The sequence below is a fragment of the Dreissena polymorpha genome, chromosome 1 (genome assembly GCF_020536995.1).
Source record: "Dreissena polymorpha isolate Duluth1 chromosome 1, UMN_Dpol_1.0, whole genome shotgun sequence".
Lineage (NCBI taxonomy): Eukaryota > Metazoa > Mollusca > Bivalvia > Myida > Dreissenidae > Dreissena > Dreissena polymorpha.
The window spans coordinates 86,892,212-86,908,473 of NC_068355.1; the positions used below are offsets into that span (position 1 = coordinate 86,892,212).

General features: G+C 37.0%; 1 protein-coding gene across 5 annotated transcripts in view; it reads left to right on the forward strand.

Moving 5' to 3' along the window:
- Nucleotides 1–1,959: 1,959 nt before the first annotated feature.
- LOC127839075 (keratin-associated protein 5-1-like) overlaps nt 1,960–16,262 on the forward strand; it is a 45,361-nt gene continuing 31,058 nt past the window's right edge. For all 5 annotated transcript variants that reach the window (XR_008030145.1, XM_052367262.1, XM_052367271.1 and 2 more), the window contains exon 1: nt 1,960–2,120. The gene's annotated coding sequence lies outside the window, so the exon portion shown is untranslated. The remainder of the gene's footprint in view (nt 2,121–16,262) is intronic.

The following is a 16,262-nucleotide window of genomic DNA, read 5'->3' on the forward strand; positions in this document are numbered from 1 at the left end:
TAACACAAGCTCAGTAACTAATATGATAGACACCCTCCATTGGCCCACACTTGAAACACGCAGAACAATATCCCGTCTCAAAATGCTATATAAAAATTATCCACCATGTAGTTGCCATCACTCCTCCTGAAAATAGTATTGTTCCTGTCGACCGCCGATCGAGACTCAGCTGTAACCATTGCTTTAGACACATATAAACCTCAACAGACTCTTAGAAGTGCTACGAAGAAAATGTATCCAGTGAAATTAATTACCTACCCATATACATGAGGCAGCCAAAATATAATTTTTAAACCCTTACTCCTTTGGCTGTTATTGTCCCCCTTACGCACCTGTAGACACTGACAATGTACTTGATTTTATTTTTTTTATTCAATATAAGACATACAATGTATACATGTCTATGACCATAACACAAAGTGATACCATGTAGCAGCAATAATGTTCAAACATGTTATACGAGATATGCTAATATATACTTTTTTGACCCTGTGGTTTCCTTTTGACTAAAAAAGCTAGTTATTATGTATTGTTTTCTTTGGCCGTTTGTGATTTTTAAGAAAGAAATTGATTTTTAATTCATGCACAACTGAACACCTTTGTTCAGTTTTCACCCCGTAGTGAATGGGCACCGCGATAAAATCATACCCTTTCAATAATGTCAACAGTGCACTATGGGAAATGGGATAAAATTGTTTGTTGTTTGTTGGGTTTGGTTCTTCGCTGTATGAAACGGATTTACAGTCAAATCACGGCTGTCATTTTAACAACTCACAATTTTCCTGTGATAGCTGGTTTGCCAGTAAAAAAAATGCATAGACTTTTGCCAAATACTCAGAAATACGGGGGTAGCCGTAGACGGATTTCATAACCATGTAACGTTATGGTAGGAATTTGTAGGTGGAATATTTTGGGATTACTTTAGTGAAACGTGACAGTCACAAAGTGCACATATGTACAAATACGTTGTGATTGCTACATGATTGTGTCTTTTTCCATCTGTACACCTCTAGATCTAAGCTTTATCTGTATACACACTTTTGCTCGACCAATTTGTAGGTGGAATATTTTGCGATTACTTTATTGAAACATGACAGTCACAAAGTGCACATATGTACAAATAAGCTTATCGATGAGGGAGAGATTAAAGAATAGTAGTTGACACAAGGCCGGTATGTTTGTATTGGTCAAGCTTGTAAATATTTGGGTGGTTTGTTTATCCCGTTCACAGGGTTTCATTGATTCCGTATCTTTAGTAATCTAGCCAATCAGCAATAATCACGCACAGAACACTGACCACTGACCAATGGGATTCATAACTGAGTTTCACGAAGCAAATGTTAGAGGGAAATAGTCAGTTAGCATTTAGATCTAGAGGTGAACAGATGGAAAAAGACACAATCATGTAGCAATCACAACGTATTTGTACAACTGAAAATATTAGTTATGTCAGACATTAAACTGGATTAGAAACTGATATATGGTATTGTTGAATATTTTATCCCACATTATGCAGAGAAATATTAACATAAATAGAGAGGGACGGACTTGTCCCATGCGTGACCCAGGAAAATGGTATTTAATGCAAATCTCGTCAACATGGCAATACGCGCATGACGAGATATCGAATGATAGGCTAAACACCAGTAATTTAAAAGTAATGAACATTGTTATAACTATGTGTCGTCCATGAACTATAAACGATTACGTGACAACCAGTCCCCAAACAAGTTATCTGATCGGGCCGTGGATCCAGCCTGTGATCCTCGGATAATTAGTCCAGCGCGCTACCAACTGACCAAGAGGTTCGGTCAGGGATAAAATAAGGTGGGATAAAATATGCCGTTTAATGCAGAATTTGATTGATCATGGTGGGGAGTAAAAAACTTTCGCTTTGTTTCCTGTTCGCAAAGCCAAAACCGCTTTGACTTATGATGTCGTAAAACAAATAAAGTTTTACGGAATGTTTGGTCACGTGATACAAAATCCTGCTGCATCTTGAATTTCAATTAAAAATGTGATTTAAAATACAATCTTAGCCTAAATGTGATGTCTGATTTAGTGCGGCAACACAATATTGTGTATGTTGAAGAATAACCTTGATGCTGGCGATTATCACTGTGTGTATAATACATCTACATTATCTTTATCATCATGCTCAGACTAGATAATGCTCAGACTAGATAATAAATAAGATTATCCGTTTAAAAAGTCATATCACTCGAATTCAATAATAATTTAATATGTTTATATGAACTCCTAATGTTTATAACGAGGGTTGAGCATGAAACTGTCCTTTCTATGGAACATTTTCATATTAGACAAAATACACGGTGTAGATGCATATCAGTGGCCTCTCTGTCAAAATGCTGCCTCTCTGTTTATTCTTGGCTGCCTCTCTGTTATATACAAGAAAATGGATGATCGGCATTCACAAAACAGGTAAAAAAATATAAAATTGAAACCCGTAAACACATTTGTGCATTAAAAGAGGAGGTCCATGAGTTGAAGCATATATCCAGCTAGATGTTCACAGTATTCCGAAAGTCCAAACACATATCACAACCTCTTTCGAAGATGGAAAGATGACAAGGTTGGTGGAACAATCGTGCATACATGCCACTTTGATGACTTTTTATCATAGCTTTCCTCTAATATGTCAAATATCTAGTGTCATTGATAGCATCTTTATGATTTTATCATAGCTTTCCTCTAATATGTCAAATATCTAGTGTCATTGATAGCATCTTTATGATCAAATCCTTACGTTCAATGTACGCTATATATCCTAGCGTTACCAGTTTCCGATAATTTAACAATAAAACTCACCTTAAAAAATTGTCTGTGTTTATTGTCGTCTTTTCTGTCACTGCATCGTCAAGATGAATGTTCAAAGTGTAATTTACAACGAAAAACGGGAACAAACGAGCCAAAATAAGGGAAGTTAACAATATAAACAAACGGACGTCAAAAACTGTAAAAACAGAAAGTGCGACACCGGTTTCCGATAGTTCCAGGAATAGTCATATCGTGACGTCATTTCAAGCACTGACTTACGAAACAGCGGTGCAAATGCACTAAAACAATAAACAAATTCAATTAAGAAACAATATTCATTGAAATCGCAAATTTAAAACAACAAAAAAACTTATTTAACAACATGGGCATTTGAAAGAGGTGTTTCTCCGAACTACTCTGACTGGTGTGCAGTATTTAAGGTGTGTCCAGTGTTGGCATACATCACATTGCGCCCATGTGTAAATTGCAAGAGACTGTCCATCTTTTGAAGTGCAGTTGTACTTCTTGCACACGCAACATTTCTCATCGTCTGTCACATCTTCATCTAAGGACATGGAGTCATCATCACTGGTCTGTATTGCACGTGATGGTCCTGCTACTGGACTGCCTGTAGTTGTTGCCTTGCCAGCGGTCGATGGGCGGGTGGCGGACTCGGCAATGTATTGACGCACATCGTTGAACGTTTTGTCTTCCGTCATTGCTTTGCCACCAACAAGCTTGTGGATATTTCGGCGGGGTTTGGACACTTTCTTCGAATATTCAGTGGGGAAGTCACTGAAGAACTTTGCACCGTCGTTTATGTCAGGCTCATGTTGGATAATGTTATCCGCACCAGAAGCCAGCTTTTCACAGGTGGCTGCATTCAGCTCTGAAGGTGCTATGGCATCGCCAAGACTAGTCACCGCATCAATGGCATTCTGCAACGGATAAATTCCAGTCTTCCTGAACGATGCTTGCAAGTTGACATGCGACAGAGCTACAGTGTATGCTTTGCACGCCAATTTGCAAACATCGTACCGGGTCACACATTGGTGGTGCAGTCTGGAGTACGTTAAACATTCCTGGTTGTATTTCTTTTGGAATGGGCCGAAACAACCGACATCCATGGTCTGTAAAATATGGGAACAGTGAGGTGGTAGAACGAATAGTATTATTCTGTTCTCTTTTGCCCATTCAATGAGTTCAATGGAGATGTGACTCTTGTGGCCATCGTACAACACCAATGTGGTATCTTCTTGGTTGCGTCCCATGGCATATTTCAAGAAGTGTGTCTTCATATAGCGAAGAAACACTTCGCTGTTTGACCAACCAGATTGCGTCATCATGCCTTCAGTCCCTTCACTCTTTCCGACCATAAGCTCCGGTAGCATCCGTTGACCGGGAAATACAAAGAATGGCGGTATCTGGGAACCAAGAGCATTTCCTCCGCCGATCACTGTCACCGTTTTCGATCGTTCGGCCATCACCACTTGAGGACGTGCATCGAAGCCAGCTACAATATTTGGTGGTCTATATTCGGTATTTATACCCTTTTCGTCGATGTTGTACACAAGGTGAGGTTTGTTGTGCAACTCGTACTTGTCGAAGATAGTTTTCAGTTCTTCAAAGTAGTTCAGGATCACCTCCTTAGAAGCACACCTTGCTCGTTGTTCAGGAAGTCCGGATGGCTTAACAACTTTGAGTTCTGGCCACCTGCCCATGAAGCCATAGAACCATTTGAGACTGAGTGGTTTCTCTTCCCTTCCCTGTTTTCCAAGGTAAACAGCGAAGTCGGACGCCTTGGTGCATATTTCTGCCCGAGTGTACCCGTACCCGACACGCGCTAGACCTTTCACATGCTCGACCAGTAGCTGTTCCTCACTGAGGCTAAGCAGCGGTGCGGGTCCATTTTTTACGCTATCAACCGACACTCTACTGTCTACGCGATCGCGCAACGTGGTAAGAGGCACTCCATATATCTTTGAAGCCCTATATACGGGGATATTATCCTCTTTAACTGCCATGTATGCCCTAGTTAGAGTTGTCGGTGAATACGAACGCCGCCTTGCATGCGTGGGTCCGCGGGAAGTTGGAGATTTAAGCTTTAAACAAAATGATTTGTTCCCTCAGTTTTTGCCTTTGCTGTATACCCAGCAGAGTAGCAGTATGTGTTGTATGATTTATCAATGTATTGATGTAAATTTACAGAACTAAAACCATATTATGAGCAATCGAAATCCATTCCGATATAATAAGTCTAAGCAGAACATGTTAATTTATAACCCGTGTTTACAGTAGGGTGTAGTATTTTACAATAATCACTGAGGAACTTTACCCATAACATTACAGTGGGCGGAGTTTACGAAACAAAACATGGCTGTCGTATTGAGCGTTCATAGTTAATTGATGTATTCAGACCTTGTTTACTAAGTAACAAAATGTGTACTTAGCAGAAACCAGTTAAAAACGTATACACTTGTAATAAGTAAATTTGTTACCTTAATTCGCAGCATTTTCACGAAATTGTTGAGCTACAAAAAATCGCCGATGTCGAACGCACTTGCTTGCAAGTTGTTTACCTGTGACGTCATGTAGTAAACAAAAACACGCGCAATATCGGAACCTATCGGAAATAGGTGTCTATCGGAAACGGGTAACGTCACGATAGTAATTTTACTTAAAAAATGCCTACTTTCGCTTTCGTTGTGGCACAGGAAGCCTCTGGATCGGCTCACTTTTCTGGCACAGGTAGCCTATCTAGTCGTCGATTGACACTGGCATGGCATCAGACACTTCTTTCTAAAAAAAAAAAAATGTTTTTTTTTGTTTTTTTTTGGAAATTGGGAATTTTTTACCACATTTTTGGAAGTATACTTTTTGGGATTGGGAACATAGCCAAATTTCAACTATAAAATCGGGCCAAAAAACCCCTGGTTAGTATAAAAATTGAACTGATTCCAGTTTATATAAGACGGGTGTTTAATACTCGTAATTATAGATGGATTAACAAACTGACAAAACTTTCTGGATTTAATAATGGATCTACGTAATTAATAGACCTTTGATCAGTTTTGTTTATCTTTAATTATTTTTGCCAACTTCCTTTAACCGTGCTGACTGCGAAAAAACCTGCAATTATCGGATGGTCAATCAATTATCACGTTATCATTAGACAACTTACGCCACATGCGAAGAGGAACGAGTGTGTTGTTATAGCAACCAATATTAAGAGACTTTTTGTCACGATCAATTAACGATCCGTGCGGGGGGTAAATTGCGTAACCGTTAGATAAACAACAAACAATAAACTTGCAAATCGCCTGCGGGCGGCAGCACGCATTGGCAATAATAATCAGCGGCTTGATTTTCGCTTTTCCGGTCTTGTTTACTAAACAATCGGGCAACTTGATCTTCGCTTTTCTGGGCTCGTAGGGCGATATCACGGGCGTTAGAGCAAAATTATCGCTCTAGTCGCCCGTAGGGAAGTCCCTGTTTATGAACACAATTTTGTGCTTTTGGCTATTGGCGAAAATTAAAAGATAACATTGATATCAAATGAATAAAGGTTGATACCAGGGCTCAGTGAACCAGGACGCAACTAGTCCGAGTCAATGACAGGGACGTCCTGATACTTATTGACTGGTTTATCCACTTGTAAAAAGCTGTTTTAAAAGGACGCTTTAAAATGGGCCCTTTTGAAAATCTGAGGCTAGCCGGCTACATGTTACTTGAATTGCACGAGTTAATCCATGAACTCGTCATGGCATTTTAACGAATCTTTGGTTTTTACATTATGTACTGTAAATACGTGGCACCAATATGTGTTCATTATTTCAGCAATTTATCAACGCGATTTTCATTACTGACGGATTTATACAAGTACATTTAGATACCACAAATTTGTAGCCTATAGCGTTAGTCTAAATAATTACGTTAAAAGTGATATTTACATACAATATTCTGACATTTTAAATTTTTACTATCAAAAATTTTAACACGTGTTAAATACGGAATCCGGATAGTGCCAAGTAGATTGTCACGTGTCGACCTTCATGGTCGACACACGACATTTAAGCGACGCACGATATGACATTCAACATTTAAAGTCGACATGCTACAATCAAGAGTGGAGTGTCGCATATCCGTTGGATTTTAGAAGAACAAAATACTGCAGATAATCTTGACTACACATGGCATATTTCTTTTAACTATTGTGAAACTGACAATTCTGGTGTCAAAATATTGAACTTGAATTTTATGTCAGTTTAAATAAATTTATTTAATGATAAAGATAATCATTTTATCATTGCGACCCTTAAAATACACCATTCCCATTGTTGCGAGGAACGGCTATTCGGCCTAAAATGTAATGGGGAGTGTTCTCATGCCAGTGTCAATCGAGGACTTGATAGGCTACCCGTGCCATACAAGTGAGCCTATCAAGAGGCTTCCTGTGCCACAATGAAAGCGAAAGTAGGCATTTTTAAAGTAAAATTGATGAAAATTACTATATAGCGTACATTGAACGTAAGGATTTGGTCATAAAGATGATATCAATGACACTAGATATTTGGCATATCAGGGAAAAGCTATGTTAAAAATTCATCAAAGTGGCATGTATGCACGATTGTTCCACCAACCTCGTCATCATTCCATCTTCGATAGAGGTTGTGATAAGTGTTTGGACTTGCGGAATACTGTGAAAATTTAGCTGAATATATGCTTCAACTCATGGATCTTCTCTTTTTATGCACAGATGTGTTAACGGGTTTTAATTTTATATTTTCTTACCTGTTTTGTGAATGTTGATCATCCGTTTTCTTGTATATAACAGAGAGGCAGCCGAGAATGAACAGAGAGGCAGCATTTTGACGTAGAGACCACTGATATGCATATACACCGTGTATTTCGTCTAATATGAAAATGTTCCATAGAAAAGACAGTTTCACCTAGTTTTATCATATATTCACTCTTCTGCCTCAAAATAAACATGTCTGTTCAAATGTGTTGCATTCCTAGATATCTTAGGCATTTGTGTGTTTGTTAGATATAGTTTGGTTGGTTCAACAGTGTTTTAAAAAGTGTTGAAAGTGGGTTAAATTAACATTTGTAAGAAATATTTAGCAAAAAACTGCCATTTTTATGACAAACTATGTCAATATTTCAATAAAACACATAAAAAAGAATAGCAAATTAGGAACTCAATATTAATATCAATAAACTTCTGACTAGAAGATTGTGTTGACTACACAATAATATAATAAATAAATAATAATAAGGTTGGCGACTTGAGTATTTGCACTGGTGCTACCTCCTGCTAGGGTCGCCATGCAGTGCTTTCCACTGGCAATTTAACGGTCCCTCAACGGGGCACTTAAATTTCGAAATCAGAGTCCGCAGGGCGCCTGAAATTTTCTGATCAGTGTATTTTGGCTGTAACAGGGCTTTTTTTTGCGGACACCTGCTTGCCCGTGCCGGGTTAAAATCGTCGTGGGCAAGTGATTTTCCAAAGTAAATAGTCCGCCTGGCAAGTCCGTTTTGTATTAGCATAATTGCGGTATTTTTTCGACTTTTACCCTTGTATCTATTTATTTTCTTTGGGTCAATATATTTTTTATCAAGTACAAGTAAAACGAGATTTGATTGGTAGCTTGCGTTGTATAAGCCAATCTAAACACTCAAAACAAGTTCTACTTGGCAGATATTTCAACATGGCGGACGGTAGCGTCTAGCCGATCTTTTCTATTTTTAATTAAAAAAGTAACTCGAAACACTCAAAGGAACAAACCATTGAAACAACCGAAAAAGAAAGGAAGAGAAAATATGAAAATGAATCACGAAAGCGTAACTTTCAAACATTGTGGCTTGATGAATTTCCATGGTTTGAATTTGATAAAGACAGCAACATAATTTTCAAACTCTGAACAATCATTTTCACAGTACTATTTTAAGCCCTTCCCCCTTTTAATCTATGCCATAACTTGTATAGTATAGTGACAAGTATACCGTTTTAAAATTTCAATAGTAAAAATCTCTTCATTTGTATTGTATTCAATAGTGACTATTCAATGAAATAAAACTGTCCAGATTTTGTTTTGATGACAACTTTATATTATAAGAATGATTATTATTTTATTTTTGATACATTGAATATAGCTGAAATTAAATCTAGCATAATAATGCATGTGAATCAATGCTTTAAAATTCAAATGACAATAAAAAATTAACTTCAAAATAGGGCAACCAGTTTTTAATGAGGGCAAGTAGATGTTCAAAGTAACTTGCCCCCCGGGCAAGTGAGTGTCAATTTCTTACGTTAACCCCTGTGTTACTGCAACTAGCCATTCTTAACATTAAAGCATTATCGACTTCGCCGACAATTTTGAAAGCCGATTTACGATTCTTGGTCAACTACATCTAATGCTTTACCCAACTAAAGCCTGCTTAGTGGCGGAGCGTCATTGTATTGGAAAATAAATATTGGCCAATGAGAGCGTAAGATCGCTTTGTATAAGCGACAGCACTCGTAGGCGGGCACTACTTGTAGTTAAATCATGCAGACGACTCGTGACGTAAATGAAATTGCCACAGATATCTTGGCTAAGAAGACTGATGATGGCTATGATCATCATGGAGGTTGTGCATTTCATGAATAATACTCTCAAAACATTTACTTGACTCTCAAAGTGTTTAAACAAATTATCGCTGAATTCATTTCGCAAATGTTCATGTTTTCTTCAAGTCTCAAATGAGCATAATTAAATAAGTAATCCGAAACCCACTTCCAAATGTAAATTTTAACTCTACATAAACAGATTCTTGCTTCAAATAAACAGTGATAATTTATTTTGTGTTGACCCTTTGTCTGAATAAAAAGGGCGCGAAAATTATGCAGCATGTACAACGTCACGTCATGTGCATAGAAAGCATGCGTGTATTGAGCGTTGTATTATCAAGCACACACCACATCAAGCGATTTACAAATGTTCAGTGGCAATATTTCATCAAATCTATTAATATTCAATTATGCAGAAATTTATTTGATACTTCAGAAAAATGGCAATGTTTGTTGTAAAAGAAATTATTGAGCACTTAAATCGTCAATATTTACCAGAAATTGCTTTTAAAAATGGGATTATTGGGTAATGAATAGAAACTTGAAAAGTAGTAAGTATGCAGTAATAGAATCGGGTTGATACAGATGTATTGAGGAATCTTTTAAGTCGGGGAAAGTTTTAAAACAATTATTAAAATATATCTTTATAAATGACTTTATAGCTGGGGGATTTTCTTGAAGAGTCATAGCGCACCAAATGACGTCTTTAGACGCTGTTTTTCTTAGAGTTATAAAGCACCACAGAACGTCAATCAACACGTTAATAAATTAAAAAATCAACGTCAGGAGGGGACACCCCTCCGGAAGCCACCCCTATAAGCCCCGGGGCCCCTAAAAAATCCTGTGGAAAGCACTGCCATGGTGTAATGGATATGGTGTCCGCCTAGGCGGGAGGTCACGGGTTCGATCCCCATCGTGGGAGCATTCTTTAGATCTCCCTCAAAGACACCAAGTACTGGTTCTAGGCCCAGGAAACAGACTCGAGAGCGTTTATACATTGTATATGCCTCAGGCTTTCGATGCAATCAAGCTATAATAAATAGGTTTAAAGTAACCTCCTCCTAAGTCAACGTTATGTTTGCGTTTGACATGTTGCATTAGGTTAGTGGTTCAGAAGGACTTAGGGCATCTGATAATTTCAATTTGTTGTCCACAACTTTTTCAGCCATTTTGACGCTTTTTCCAAAGTAGACCGTAAGGCGCTTATTGATTGGATGACTTAAGTAATAAGTAACCAATCGCCCGCGCCTTTATGACATGCGCTACGTATCTATGTCTATATGTTTAAAAATCGAAGCAAATTTGGTAGGGTTGGTATCGTAATCGAATCGATTCATTTCAAACCGATTTTCAATGCATCGGATCGAATTGCTGCAGCTCTAACACATTCATTAATATATATCCTCCGATTACCGTGTATTGAGTGGTACAAGGGGCATGTCTATGCTTAGTAATTCGGCCCTCTTAATGAATACATACAAATTTTAGGCCAGATTGCTCTCTACCGGTAAGCAGTTGTTTACCTCTATTGACATAGTGGGGGTTTGGGGGCGGTAGCCCCCAATACTAAGGAAATATAGGATAAAAAGGATTATTAGATGTACGTTGCAAAGAGTTGCATAGAGAGGTTAGGGTAAGGGTACGCTTTTCCGTTTTTTTTTACGTACAGGTAAAGTGCAATTGCCCCGTATTTTGTGAACAAATACAAAACACACACCTGTTATGTTTCAATATACAGTAGACTCTCTGTAAACCGGACGGTCTCGGGACCGGCCTGATCGTCCGGTTTTCAGAGAGTTCCGGTTTACCAAGAGTTTTCATATTGCCGAAATATACATGGTATGCATTGTATACAGAATCACATAAAAATAAAACAAACCATATACATTTACATGTACCATGTGATAACTGTACGCAGGTACTGATAATGTTAATTGCATTCTTACAAAATGTGTTTTTAATCGATAAAAAGCAAAAAAAATCCATACCAACTTGTTTTGATTAATCCCAAAGTGAGCGTGGTGCTTTATACATGTACGTATGTGGCATTTGTCATATAGGCGAGTGACGACACAAATAAGATTGTTGTAGATACACGATTTATTTTTCAATACATACATGTACCACATTTCATAAAACATACACACAAGCAAAAAACCGCGTCATAATTATTTTTTAAGATATTCATACATGTAATCTTTATCTTATCCTCTGACGTAAGCTCTACGCGTCTGCGTTTAGCTGGAGGCTGCGAAATTTTAGATGCATTCGAAATTAGTAAACGGCAATGAATGAATTTGCATACAGATGGATGGATATTTAACAGTCATATTTCTAACAGTTTATCTGACAAACAAACAAACAACCATTTCAGCGTTAAAAACATGGCTATAAGATCTTTTAAAATACCCGAGAAGATAACAAGAAAGTGATCGTCGCAACGGCATGCATTAATTTTTTAATTAAATTATTTATCATAGGCGATAATAAATAATTAATAAAACGATCGAGTCAATCACTTTTTGGTGCTACCGCACGTCTATTATAGACATTCACAGTTTGTTTTACATTACTTAATCGGACTCCCATAGCGCGGTAACGACTTGACACCTTTATGGTATGTTTAATCCGATTATCGATAATTGCGCGAGCAAAATGTGTGACACCGCACTCGCTGTGCTGACTAGGTATTGTTATTTTCACGCCTCGGGCATCTTGAGAATTTAGACCGTCCGGTATACTCAATGTATTTTACGTTGAAAATGACCAAATTTATGGAGATACCCGTCCGGTTTCCGGTTTTCAGAGAGTTCGGTTTATTCAACATTTTTTAACAAAGAAATAGAAGGAGAAAATACGGGACTGGCCCGACCGTCCGGAATCGGGAGAGTTCCGGTATTAAGAGAGTCCGGTATTGGCAGAGTCTACTGTATAGTTAAATATGTATTCTTGGACATAACAACAAAAACTGCATTTAAATCTGCATTGTTTTGACAAAATACTGGCTAAGACTGGCAAAACTCATCTCATCCAACTGGTAGATGACCTTGCGAGAACCCTTGTTGCAGGCTAGCAGTCAGATCTTATTCTTCTGGACTTTAGCAAGACTATTGATTAGCCATTTTAAACTTCTCTATAAAGTTCACGAACATGTTATCAGAGGCTGTACTCTTGACTGGATCCGTTCTTTCATAATAGGTCAAACTCAAGTTGTCGTTCTGGAGGGTGAGAAATCTGATGAAGTTCCAGTGACATTTGGTGTGTCCCAAGCCTCTGTCCTAGGCCCCCTCTTATTTTCTCCTCTACATAAACAATCTACCAGATCATGTAAGACCCCAAGTCCCTCTCTTCGCTGATGACATTTCTGTGTACCTCACGATCAACAACCTAAATGATTGCAACCAATTACAGCATTAACTCCAGTAAATGCCAAGTCCTTAATATAACTCAAAACAAACATAAAATCAAACATAATTATATATTACATGGCAATATCCTTGAAACCGTACCAAGTGCAAAATACTTAGGAGTAGACTTATCGAAGCCCTTTCTTTCAACACTCACATTAATAGAATATGACGGAGGGGTAACTTATCAAATTTTAGGGTAGGGGTGTCCCACTGAGACTTCCGAAAAGTGACTTATTTTTATATTGGAACTCTGATAAAGTAGACCCATTTTGATACAAGATTTTTGAAAAAGCTGACCCATTGTATACGATACCATTGAGGAAGTGGACCCATTTCAAGACAAGAATTTTGATAAACTGTACCCATTTCAATACTAGAATTTGATAAAGTGGACACATTTTATACTAGAATTTTAATCTCTATCAATTATCAATACAGTATACTAATTTAATATGCTATTATACGTTTACATGTATTTGTAAATTTTATATATGAAATTTACTTTTTGATACCCATTTACATACAATATAGAGAATACTAGGTTAGCGTTGAATACATAGAAGTTTATGTTGCGAGGCTTAGAACGCCGGAAGCGCGAGCCTTGGCGAGCGCTTTCGGTGTTCGAGCCGAGCAACATAAACTTCTCTGTATTCAACGCTAATCCTAGTATTCTATTTATCCCATTTGATTTTTTCAACGTGACATTTAACATAAATAGATCTAATAACCTTAACAATAATTTTAATTCGGTCATAAAAGCGCTTACAATCTATCAAATGTAACCATGCGTAGTGATATACATGTATTTGTTCTGGTACGCAAAATAGTCTTTAAAAAATTCACACACAGACTGTAAAACAAGTAAAAATATCACCATATGCCTACATTCAATTTTACGCAGTTTGCGAATTTTAACACATTACGACCGCGAAAAGAAGATTTTACTTTACTATAATTTATTTTATTTTCGAAAGAAAATGATCAAAATCCAATATGGCGGCGATTGCTCCTGACAAAATGCTGTCGATGTCAACATACATGTACACCATTGACGACCTAGTTCTGGCTACCATAACTTTAAATGTCGCTTTTTATGATTTTTGACTGGCGCGACTTTGTACAGGTCTGTCAATACTAAATAAACTGTACGCTGAAGTTTCTTTAGATATCGAAGACCTTGACAATTTTGACGAGTAAACAGACAATTGCAGCGACTGACACTTTATTTGATAATATACAGGGCAATACGTTTTCCGACTTCGGACGACGAATTTAAGGACGCGCAGAACGTCACCGTGTTTTTATATAATGTTATGGGTATGCCGTGTGTGATCCGATGCATCAATTGCGCCCATGTTAAAATCATTTCCACGAGAACAGGGAACGACAAAAGTACAAACAAAAATCAAAACACGTAAGAACTAGTATCTTACCTTTAAAGTTTAATTATCCTTTAAAATCCATCTAATAATCCATTGAACTCAATAATTGACGATTTTGCATCTAGGGTCTTTAATAATTATTTTAGCATAGTTAAATAAAGACCCTTATGCCATTATATCACTTTATTCAAATGAGTTTATGAACGCGATAAACTTTCTTCTTCGTCACACGCTACGTCATGTACTCTACATTACTGCTGTTCAAATGAACCGGAGCAGTTTATCTAATAATAGCCGTTGGTAAACTCGGTTGCATTTGCAGATTTCTGTATATAAACATAATTATGTTTAAACTTGCACAATGTTTTATTTATCTATGGTAAATGCCCTTATTGTACGAGAAAATAGTTTAATACATAATAATAAATACACAAAGAATGGAAAACATTCCAGTACACAACAGATAAATGAGTAGAAAATACCCGTGTACAAAATGGGACGTTCCCAATTCCAGTGTGGTGCTATTTTTACCATCTTATACTTTACACAGCTCTATGCCTAACGTGAATTAAATAGGAAAGCAAACATAGCAGATTATTCATGAACTGTGCGATATGTGTATGGCTTGTACATTCTTTATACATGTATGTAAGTTAAATGTCAAAAGTATATGCTTTGGTTATAAACAATGCACATTACACGAAATAAGGAAAATGTGATCAATTGACAATTCAGATATGTCGACATACAGCACATGTAGAAAACATGTGAAATAAGTCGCGATTATAATAAATCGTCAAAAAAATGGGGAAAATGACGCAATAAGTATGTCATTTTATGACGCCATCAATCAGCTGATTCATTATACGGATGGCGAAAAATTATGTCATATGACTAGATTTAAAAGTTGAAGGTCGTATAATTTTGAAGCGTAAGTTTTGTCGACTTTGTTTCTTATGAAAAATCATTCAGTGGTAAAGTAAATATAAATAAAAAAATAATAAAACAAAAATCGTGTAATTTTATATTTTATTTCTAAATTTCTTTTGGTGAATATGTCATATATATATAATATATTTTTCTGCAAAATATGCACATTTTCTTCTAATGGGTGACCTTAAAATTCGATCAATGACCCAAACAATATCGACCTAATTTTAGCGTATATTGCATGACGTCATTTAAAAAGTAGTCCGTGCACGTGACAGGTATATTCCACAGTGTTGAATACAAGCAAGTATATTCCACAACGTGTTATACCGTCAATGTCGCGGTGAAAATGGGATAAAATGAAATTTATCATACCCATTTTGTTACTGATACTTGCAAATCTATATGCATTTATATACAAGCAAATTTTGTATTTAAATACCCATATCTATACTTAGATGCTCAAAATCATACCCATATCTATAATTTTAGTCGAAAAACACACCCAATATTTTCGGCACACCCCTATATACCCGTATATAGGAAGTTACCCCTCTGGGAGAATATGTTCAACAACAAAAAGAACACTTGGTTTCCTTAAACGTAACATCCAAACTAAAAACAAAAAAGTGAAAAAAACTGCCTATAAAACTCTTGTCAGGCCTCAAGTAGAATACTTTTCTTCAGTCTGGTTGCTGTACACTAAACAAAACATCAATAAAATCGAAATGGTTCAGAGAAGAGCAATCAGATGGATACATAACAACTATTCCACTTATGATAGTGTCTCAGACATGCAACAGTCACTTGGTACAAGATCTCTAGAGAACAAACAGACTGATGCTAAAATAGTATTATTTTACAAAGTTGTCCTCCACTCTTTAGTAGCTGTCCCCGTCCTCACTTATTTGGAAAAACCCAGGAGATTGACTCGCCATACACATTCTTTAGCTTATAGGCAGATTCACACAGTTACTATTATAAATTCTCCTTTTTTCCCATCACTGTCAATGTCTGTCATACTATGGAACAACCTCCCTTCAAAAATTGTCCTCCTGCCAACGCTTGAATCTTTCAAGCTGGCAGTAAGCCGAATTTCATACAATTTGTTTCGGCAGAGTGTGTTTTTAACCTGATTTTAACTCT